The sequence below is a fragment of the Betta splendens genome, chromosome 13 (genome assembly GCF_900634795.4).
Source record: "Betta splendens chromosome 13, fBetSpl5.4, whole genome shotgun sequence".
Taxonomy (NCBI): domain Eukaryota; kingdom Metazoa; phylum Chordata; class Actinopteri; order Anabantiformes; family Osphronemidae; genus Betta; species Betta splendens.
Genome location: NC_040893.2, coordinates 12,340,375 through 12,351,420, shown reverse-complemented (window position 1 = coordinate 12,351,420; position 11,046 = coordinate 12,340,375). Strand labels below are relative to the sequence as shown.

Sequence of the window (11,046 nt, the reverse complement as noted above, 5' to 3'; positions counted from 1 at the left end):
CGCATGCCGTTTAGCTTTGCCGGGCTAACTAGCCACAGCAGGCCTGCATTCCAGCCCTGCAACTATGTGCCGTACTGCAACCGGTGGCTCCAGTGACTCGGTCATTTTTTACCTGTTATATATTTAGCACGGAGCAACAATTTAACCGCGACTCTTTGGTAGAATGAGATGTTTGAAAAGTCAGCTTCCTTCCTTCCTATGTACAGTCCCGCTCTCAATACAAGGCTGTAACGTGATAATGCATGAAAAAAATGATGTTCGTGTGAGATTCAACACTGAAGGCTCTTATGTCTGTTAACTAAAAATAGCAGAGATTTAAACAAGAAACACTTTGTCCGAAAAACCAGTCGTGAAAATATATCAACATTTAATAATAACTGACCGTGACTTGTTGAGGCTGGAAGCTGGATTTTTAAATCTCATTTCATATGACTCTACAGCTGACTAATAATATAGATAACATCAGTAATGAACATGTTATGTGTTAAAATACATAACCTGTTTCTTGTAACTGACTTTCGGCAACTGGTCTGTGAGATTTCCTCTGTTGATCCACATTTTTCACATTCGTCCTTTGATTCATTCTAAAAAGTAAAAAGACTCAACCATTTAGTTCACAGAGCCACACAACGGCGTGTTCTCCATCCTTCACAAACTAGAAGAAGATAAAAAAATTAAGCTTTTCATTCTCATAACTTCTTTGATAAATATTTCAGATGACCTTTCATCCTTTATTAGGGGTTTAATTTGGATTTTGAGTGTTGTAATCAGCGCATTAACTGGTAATTACCATAATGATTAGTTGCTACCCTAAAGTCACCTTTGTTTCCTGAGAATTAAATTCTTGTGCTGCTAATCTGCATTGGCATAATCTGCATGAATAGCAGCACGTGTGGTGTGCGAGCGTCAATGGAGCAGAAGACTTTTCCACAGACTTTATCAGTGTTCGCCGGAAGGTAAAGACTGGAGCTCACAGAGAAAGCAGGTCTAAAGCGCGCCAGTAACCTGGATCTGTCTTTTGTCCTTAGTAAATGTTTGTTGTTATTTCTTTTCTCTCGTATCCACGGCAACAGGTCTTGAGGGCGTTCTGGTCCCCAATCATCTGATATTGTTTTGGCAGTCACGATTCCCACCTCGCTGAACTGCACACGTGCGCGTGCGCGCGCGCACACACACACACACACACACACACGCACACACACACACACGCACGCACGCACGCACGCACGCACGCACGCACGCGCGCGCTGCTGTTTGACAAGGCGCTGAAGGTGGAGGTTACAGGATGCTGGGGGGTGATGGGGGGGGGGGCTCAGAGGCAGGCGTAACGGACTCAGAGGAGAACTGGTGTTGACCCGGTAGACGTTTACCTGCTCCGCTCCGTCTTACTCTGTTGCTGCTACAAACTTCTTTGTTCTGGTTTTGTTCAAGAGAACTGTGGCCGTTTCAGGTCATTTTGACTGACTCAGTATTTTGCTGTGTTTGTACTCTGATGTTTACTGCCAAACACAGCTGCGGGGTGAGATGAGACCACAATAGAAAACAGCGCAGCAGCAGGTTTGTAATAGAATGAGAAATGTGTAAAAGTCATGGTTCCATTCTGAGGTCACCGTATTATCACAACTCTGAAGTTTACAAATAAAGACTATATTTATTGTTTTCTTACTCTATATAAAACTAAAGCATAAAACACTGACACTATTTTACTGTTAATTATTATTTGAAAAATGTTGAGCTACTGCCTTAAACCCAGAGTCCTCAAACCTGGACTTCATGTTAACAGTTTAGCACTTTCCAACAGGGAGACGTGTTTTATTCCTAAACATCCCTCCCCCTGTAGACATATCAGCACGATCAGCCCACGCTGCTGCTTAACAGGTGAGAGCAGGTGGGAGAGCCGTGGGTGTCGTTCACTCGAGAGGTGAGATGAAAAGCCCGGCTGATGTCGTCCTCCGTCCTCCCTCTGTTCCGACGCCTGCTCCCGCGTTGGTGTGAGTCCACTCATGGCTCCAAGGGCAAACAAAAAAAGGAAACGACGGGAGGTTGTCACGGCAACGCGAGAGCCCCCCCCCCAACACACACACACACACACACACACACACACACACACACACACACACACACACACACACACACACACACACACACACACACACACACACACACACAGACACACACACACACACACACACACACACACAGGTGCAGCGTGGCCTTGTTCCGTGCGTGCTCGGGCCCAGACGCGTGCGCTGAAGACGTCATCGTACAGCGTGAGTGAGCGTTGGAGCCGAGGAACCTTTCACGACTTCAGCTGATGAGTGGGAACCTGAAGTTGGCAGCGTGTCCCAGGCTTTATTTACACAGCGCTGTATCTTTAGTCTCGCAGCTAGTGTCCTACTTAGACTGCAGGAAACAGGGAAGCGATGCATTAGCAACAACTCAACAACTACATCACGATCCTCGCTTATTGCTCATTGGGAGCTCACAGTGAGTCCTCGCGTGCTTCTTATTAGCTCTAACTGTGTGAACCCTTCCTCTGATCGAAACGCCGCCACGCCTCCTCTTGACCTCTGAAGAATGTGGCTCTGATAACCTGCCGTCTGTCTTCCTCTTCCTGTTTCTGCCTCTCCTTCTTATGTATCACTCACACGTCGCCGTCGTCCCCGCGAGGCCTCGGATAGTTTTAATGGCTGGGCGTGCCTGCGCCTCACATGCAAATGTGGCAATCGTAACAAGCGAGCGAAATCAAGACAAAAATTCTAAACAAATGCCTAATTAGTAGCTGGGGATTTAGACGGAGCCAGCGACGCCGCAGCCGGCGCAGCGAGCGATTTGGAGAGGGGAGCTCAGAGAGGGAGTGATATAAATGTCAGGTTTTAAAGATGTGTTAATGTGCACTTTCTGCTACAGAGAGAGGATTCACGGCCGGCTTAAGGGGGTTTGTGTGCGTGGAAGCCAGCGCTCACATCAGTATTTATTATGCGGAGTCAGCTCTTCTCTTATGTGTGTCAGGCTGCTCGCGTTAATTAACAGTGATACGTGGCCAGCATCACCGGGAGGGAAAATGGATCTGGGACAGCTCAGATGCAAACACCTTGCTCAGCCATGCGAAAGATCAGCCTGACACTGTCAAGTTCAGCTTCCACTGCTAGACTTCATGATCAAAGGGTTATAATCTGATCTTGGACTGTAGCCTGGGATGAATTAAAGATTCATTTGCCAGATGTTAAGTATGAATGGATACGGCAGGTACGGAAGGGCAAGTATGGGAAAAACCCCAGTAACCCTGAACAAAAGTCATTTGTCTTCTTCTTCTACGCCTTTAGGTAAATGTTGGCTTCCACCAGCGTCGACAACGGGCAAAACAATATATCGTAATGAAAATGGGCAGCAGCACATTACAGACCAGCGCATTGACCCTGATGGCATGGACACAGAGCAGGTGACGGGAGAGGGAGGCTGTGTGTCTGAATCCAATATTAAATGCAATGAGCACCACTTCCTGGTGAGACCTCGCGGATGTTCCTTTAAGTAGCGTCAAACAGGGAAGTAAAATGTGCGTATGAATGAAACGGGGGTTGATGAGAACACAGTGAACGGGGCGACGGGCTCCGGACCGTGGGGCAGGTGTTAACGAGTGATGGACGAGGGGAGAGGAGGAGGAGGAGGAGGTGGGGACGAGCGGCGCTGCAGTGCGACACACCTCCCCTCAGCGGGGCTGGTTCTGGTTCTGTGCCAGACAGCCGAGGGTGACAGAGATCGGACTGAGATGACGGACTGCAGCGCTGCCCACTCACACGCCCACACGTAATGAGGAGGAAATTAAAACGGCAAAGTGGAGAGAAAGGTAAAAATAAACCCTTTGTTTTGTCCTCTTTTGTTGGAGGAGAAGAAGAAAATAAAAGCAGGCGACTAAATATTCAAATAACTTTTAGAATATTATATTTGCTTTTCTTACAAGGCTGTTTTCTGAACTTGTCATGCTGTTGTATATCACTGTTCTACATACATGAGATTATTATTGTTATCTATTGTCAGTGTGGTTCCCTCCTCCTGGTAAAGTCACACAAACAAACAAATCAGCTGCAAAAACCGTGCATTCGCAAAACGCACAGTTCAACTCACACGCGTCTGTTTCCTCTCAGTCTGCGTTTATTCAAAGGCCACGTTTTCAAAAAGCTGTTGCTGCGATGACAAATTCTCCCCCGGTTTGTTTAACAAATCTGGCTTTTGCTGAACATTTCAGTGATTTAGAAGACGCCTGTACACAGACCGGCGGTGTCTGCAGTAATGTGTGTCTCATTCATCACCGTGGCCTAATGACTTTCACGGCTTCACTAATGTCACTCATGTGGTAGTTCGCAGAACGCGGGGGATTCATCATCTGATGGTTCCACTGACAGACTAATAACACAGTCCACCCAGAACCTTTCCAGGGTCTCTCCACTTGCGACTGATTGTGTGTGCCAGCAGGAATGTGACTCCAGGTAAAGGAGGCACTGGGTCTTTTCACATTTAGACACTCAGCAAACACACGATGCTGCCTTTAGTTCCCGGTGTTCAGCAATTAGGATGGATTAGCTTCCAATATTTCGTGCCTAAGTGAGTCATGAACAGGCTTGGCTGCTGTTGGCTAAATGCAGAGTGGCGCCTTGCTCGCCCGCTTCCTTCTCCTTTTTTTTTTTTTTTTTTGTTTTGAGTCATGGTCACCTCAGGGCGGCCGGTAGTAAATGTATGAAACACTATCCGTGCAATGGGGCTAGTGCCCTGCACAGGGCACAGCTGAAAGGACTCCCTTCATGGCCTAAGGCTGAAACAACGGCATGAATGCCTTTGTGACTCACGCTAGTGAAAGGGAGTCATCCGCCGCATGCATCACACGCATCTGCCCCATCCTGCCACTGTGACGCATGTCTTTTTTGTGTTTAATCAGCCTTCGTGCCTCGGTGTGTGCGTGGTGACGCAGAAACTGTTTGGGCTTCCTATATCCTGACTGAGTTCAGCCAGTTCATTGGAAGGGGAAGCCCTTCCTATAAAATCAAAACACACATAGTAATGGCTTGACTGATCAATTGACTATTAATAGTCAATTGGTCCCGTAAAACCTCACTCATTTTTTTTACCTGAGATATTCCCATGAACTGTATGTAAAGAGAGTCATAATTTGAAAAAAAAAGATCATCTATTCCTTTGATGTCACAACAACAACACATGCAATTATCTTGTTTTTTTCCTTCGCACAACACTCCCTTCAGCCACTCCTCATGTCTAACCATAAACATGACTTTCAAATGCATAAAATGTTTATCTTTGGTTTTTGCCAAAAAAAAGAAAAAACACACAAGCATAGTTTTTCATAGTACAATAAATCCAAAAGTAGAGAATGCACCACAAGGAGAAATAGTGTATTTGTCAAGTTTTTAAGTACGCATCGTATGTACATGTTTCCCACACTTGCAAAACACAAAAACAACTGCTCAGAGAGAAACACACAGTCAACACAAACGTGGTTAGACACAATATTAGTGTACAATAACCTCAGGTGGAAAATCTGTCACTTTAAAAAGGTTATCTTCCTTTTTGTTACTTCACTGTTTGTCTGTTGCTTCAGTTGTTTGTTTAAACTGGCAGATGTTTGCATTTAAAAAGCTTCACATTTACTGATAAATACTGAGCAAAAAAGTACTTTTATATGACAGACTGACAGCATCTAAAACACACTTGAACCTTGTTTAGGTGAACAGTCCACAATCAATTAGTGTAATTAGATGTAGCATTTAGCAGCTTCTGCTCAGCTGCATTGTGAGCATAATGGGATTTCATGATTGTGGCTGGCGCTCATTTAAGCTGCAGCCATGTACGTTGAAGTGAACTCTGTTTAACCCGGCGATAGCATTCATGTATTCAAAAGGCGGGTTGGCCTTACAGGACAAACCTGTTCCCCTTTAAGGAATATTTGTGGAGCATGTGTGTGAGTGTGCGTGAACCCCACCGGGCTCATTAAACTCTTAATATTGCTCTGTTGCGCTCCACAAAACCTCAAACCTCGCAAGATATGGCACGAAACACACAGACTCACAAACACACAAAGCCTCCCCAGCCTTTCTGACTAAATGTGTGCTTAAAGCCACACACACACACACACACACACACACTCACACACACACGCACACGGCTGCAGCACAGCACTCTTATTTAAACTGATGTGAGCGCTGTCACGACATCCGACTAGTCCTATTTGTGCCACAGAAGCCGTGGCGTGAGAGAGCACGGTCACCCCACTGGCTCTCATGCAAATCCATTCACTACACACACGCACGCACGCACGCACGCACGCACGCACGCACGCACGCACGCACGCACACACACACACACACACACACACGCTTAATGGTCCTGTAGATAAGCGAAAAGACAGAGAGATAGACAGGAAGGCAAGCAGAGAGCCATGTTGAGATTCAAGCAGGGAGAGACAGGTGGAGAGGAAAATGAGGCAGATGGACAGAAAGACTAAAGGACAAACGACAGGCAGACAAATAAAGCTTAAGCCACAGAAGCAGCTAGAATTATGTGACATTATATGACTAAAATAAACTGTAATTGTTATGGAAATGACTAAAATATAATAATTCATATGTGACTGTTTAAAATGATCATTTAAAATCAACCACAACCACATTTGCGTAATTAAATGCGAACACACAGACAGAAATGCTCATAGAGGCTTTTCATGGGGCGAAAAGCACAATGTCTGAGAGAACGCAGAGCAGGGAAGATTTCAGGGCGTTCGCACTGTTTGTGCAAAACGAACAAAGTGTCCGTGTGACAGAAGCGCTGGGACGGATGCAATTCAATCCAGGTCAGAAGCTCCGCTGTGAATTTATAAAAGTATTTAAGTCGAAGCTGCCAGAGAGTGTCTGCTACATGTTCCTCAGTGGGTGCTATGGTTTTATTGCAGGACATTATAGTTAGAAGCGTTTCCTAATGTTTTGTGTATGTATTGTGGCCAAAACTTTTACCATCTTATATTTTAATGCACTAAATAATTAGATTGAATAGTTGGTAAAATGTTTCTTTAATGAGTTCTTTAATGTCTGTAAATGAAGAAGCTATTTCTTATAGAGACCTATAATGTATATATGTAATGTGCATTTCATTCAGATTTTTTTGTTTTCACGTGTAGCCCTGATGACTGATGCTTATCGTGCAGGAGCTAGAACTTCCTTATTTATACTCAAAGAGGAAAGTGGCTGGAAAAACAGGGTCAGAGGGCTCCTACGCACGGTGACGAAACATAACAGGTGGACAAGACTTACATTTACAGTGGCTTGTGTAATAGATCCTCGCGTGCACAGGAGGACCATTTGGTATTATGTGAACAAATATGAGGGAAGGCTGCTCGCGTCCGCCGAGTGCAGTGAAAGCAGTGGGCGGGGGCTTTTTTTGCTCCGTGAGTAAGTGTAGAAGAGCTTATGTCATAAAAGTTATATCATAAGAGAAAAAAGGGCATTTTTAATTTGCCAGTGTGTGTGCTTTGAGTAATCCTGTCAGTCAGAATTCAGTCCACAGGTCATTTTTCATCAAATTTGGTGAGTTCAAACGCATGGATTTGGCCAATTATGTCAAAATTGACAATAATAATAATTTCTTTCCAAAAACAACAAAAACAAAAAAAAAACAGTGGGCCATATTTTTTCCTTCCCTCTCTTCTAAATCCATGCGTGCACACACAGATCTCCCCCCTCCCCCCTCCATTTCCTCCCCCCACCCCTGCACTCCCTCTCTTACACGCATGCAAGCACACACTCAGCAGGCTTCATTATACACTCGCCCAGACAGCATAGCGTGCCGGAAACAGACTCAATAGATGCCAAGCTCCCAGTCCCTGCAGGCCCTGTGCCCCTAAAACACTATACTGCACCTTCTCGAATTAGGTTAATATATGCCACATTCATGCTATGTAAATTTAGCTACAAAGGCCAAAGCACAGACAGATCACTCTAAGAACAATTAGACCAGAGACTTAATTATAGTCTCATAGTGCATTCCAGCCTTTATCAAATAATTACTGGGTTAATAATAATACAACTTTATGTATTATTTAGCATCAGATGTGGAGCATGTTGCTGTCCTCTACTATGTAACGCCCTTGCCACAGGGATGTCTACAAATATGACTAATTTCAGTGAGGGCAAAGAGAGTGAGGCTCAACGGGGGTTCAGGGATACAGACAGAAGCTGTCTTCCCTTCCCACTCCACTTCCCACTCCACAGCCCACTAGGATGCGCGTATATTCGCCCCGTTTGTCACATTCGCCGTTTTCTTCATTGCCGTGGCAGCAGATAATCAGGCACAAAAGGTGGGCTAGACCGGAGTGGACGCGTTCAATTTGCATCAGAGCGACTGAGTCGGCACAATTTTCTGACTGGCCAATAAATAGCACAATATGCATCCCTAATGGAATCATAGCGAGGAGTTTGTGTTATGCTGCTGTAGGGGAAGGTGTTCAGACGAAAGTGTGCCTTGGTCAAGTAGAAAAAGAACAGTAATATTATTAAAAAAGTGAATAATATCCATCTAGGTTAGCGATCTGTATGAGCGCCCCTGTGGGAATGTTTGGCCCTTATTTCATATTATTTCTGAGGCAATGAATCTGATGCACATGACCGAAGCCTGGCGCCTGACCTATGCGTGCTACCAGGAAGAACTCAGGGCTAAATTAAGGGGCTGTTGATCTGTCTAGTCATTTCATAACCGTTTTCTTGTCCGTTTAAAGGTTATTCCTATTACGTTATGCTTAATAAATATATCTTTGTGTGTTTTCATGACAGTCCCGTGACATCCATTTGCCTTGAGTTGCATCATTAATTCATAAAACTACACAAGGAGGATCAGTTGGGTTCAACTTGCATTTTTAGTAACTCACCCCCACCTCGTCCATTAACTCTGTAGTCGCATGTCGTACAACCACAGGAATGTTGCTGGCCTGTTCATGTCAATCACGACCATGTCTGCCATATGAAGCATAATCGGCCAAAGTGTAAAAGTTGCACTGAAGGGCAACTGAAATGTCTATCCTCTGAGACTAAAGGCAGCTAAAATGATTGTGGTAGGGAATATATTCCTCGTGGGGTTAAAATCTCCACACGCAAGAGCCAGAGTGTTTTATCTTGCATGTTCTATGTCTAATACATGTCTTTCAGTTATTAGTTTTCATATGTATAATAGTGTAGAAAGTTATTATTGTTAATATTATTAATGCATCTGTATAATGCTTAATAAAAGATCTCTTTTCTCTTGTAGTGTAGTCACCCTCTCGTTCCCTATCGTTGTACAGCTATCATCAGACCCTGGATGCAGTTGCTGGGCCACACAAGCTGTGTTCTGTTTGTTGCCTGTTGTTGTTCCTCTGTTTAATGCCAACCAGTTGAGGCAGATGGCCGCATACCCTGAGCGTGGTTCTGTTGGAGGCTATTCCCATTAGAGGGAGTTTTTCCTCTAACTTTTAAAAATGAAAAACAAAAAATAGGGATTCCTTGTGTATTTTCTGCAAGATATGAATCCCTAGCTTTTGTTGTAATAAATAAAGACTTTATATAACAATCCCATTATTTTCTTTATTATAATAATAATAATAATAATATATATATATATATATATATATATATATATATATATATATATATATATATATATATATATATATATATATATATATATATTACATGGACTTCCTGGCAACAGTACCTAGAAGCAGGCCGCCAACTATCTTAAATAACGAATCATGGTTTCTTTTATTTTGTTGAGAAAACAAACATCCGGTTCTTGCCGTCGACAATAATTGGACGTTCTGCGCCACGTGATAGCGTGTCTACGCTACGTCGTCGCCATGGTAACAACCAGACCATGGCTCTCGCTAGCAAACGGTGCTACTCAATTTGAAAGGGGGTTTAGCTTGTTTTCGCCTTCATTTTCAACCAAATCCGTATTATTCGGTAGGTTAATGTCTTACTGCTCACGAGCCACAGTAAACCGAAATAAAGGTTTGTAATTGTCTATATCTGCAGCGGTAAATGTTTGTTTAGAGAGTTAGAGAGGCGCACAGACTTGTTTTGAATGAGTCATAGTAGTTTCTGAGATGACAAAACTCCAAACTTGTATCACTCAGTACTACGTACTACTGACCCCTTCGTAACATATATAGTTCGTACACATGATGTTCATTCGTATGAACAGTACTTCATACATCTAACGCTAAACTGCATTTAGCTTCTGTGAGTAAAACTGACCCTGGTGATACTGGTAACAAACTGACAGTGACTGCGCCACTGATGGAGGATGTCTGCTGTTTAACCCAGAGCCTGCAGGCAGGAGGGGAAGGCGTGCATGAACACGACGCACGCTGCTTTTCTCTAGTATGAGAGATACTCGACGGGAGGATTACATCTAGCGTTTAGCGAGACAAGTAAGTAAAGCAACGTATCAACTTGCATCTCTTCAACATATAATTACAATCAACAGTATTTAAGATGGTTTTAATCAAGTGATCAACAGACATCCCACAAGACCCAAATAGGAGGAGAGTGATCTTATAGCTCAGGGCCTGACTAGGTCCTAAAAACAATAGCAGAGTTCATCAGCACTGAAGGGAAGTGGACCAAAGAGACTCGCCTCTCAATAATAAATAATTTTCCCGAGCCTGAGAAAGCCAAGACCTTCTGTAATAAAGACAGAAGGACTGCTGTTGTCTGCAGTGACTTGGCAGCTCACAGTGGACCTTAATAAGCAGCTCAGGTTTCCTAAACACACTGTAGCCACTACTTGGCACCTAATGTGCTGCTTGTGTCTCATTGTACTCCTGAAGTTGATGACAGGGTGAAATTAGAGGTTGTGTGATAAGGTCCTGTAATCCAATGTCTAGCCATAGCTCTCAGCACACTGGGCATCGATAGAGAAAGTAGGAGAAGATCCATCTGTAATGCATCTAATGCAGCAGGAAGAGCCTCAAGGTGTCTCTGGATCAAGACGGGGGAACCACGACATCTG

At 44.0% G+C, this 11,046-nt stretch overlaps 1 protein-coding gene across 8 annotated transcripts in view; it reads left to right on the top strand.

The window, feature by feature from the left end:
• Positions 1–3,399: 3,399 nt before the first annotated feature.
• Positions 3,400–11,046, top strand: part of lekr1 (leucine, glutamate and lysine rich 1) — a 53,268-nt gene continuing 45,621 nt past the window's right edge. For 4 of the 8 annotated variants that reach the window (XM_029170760.3, XM_029170759.3, XM_029170755.3 and 1 more), the window contains exons 1-2: positions 9,857–9,995; positions 10,359–10,465. The gene's annotated coding sequence lies outside the window, so the exon portion shown is untranslated. Of the gene's footprint in view, positions 3,848–9,856; positions 10,044–10,092; positions 10,275–10,317; positions 10,466–11,046 lie in introns of those variants that run through there. The other 4 variants (XM_029170758.3, XM_041073544.2, XM_029170756.3 and 1 more) reach the window with 4 other exon arrangements.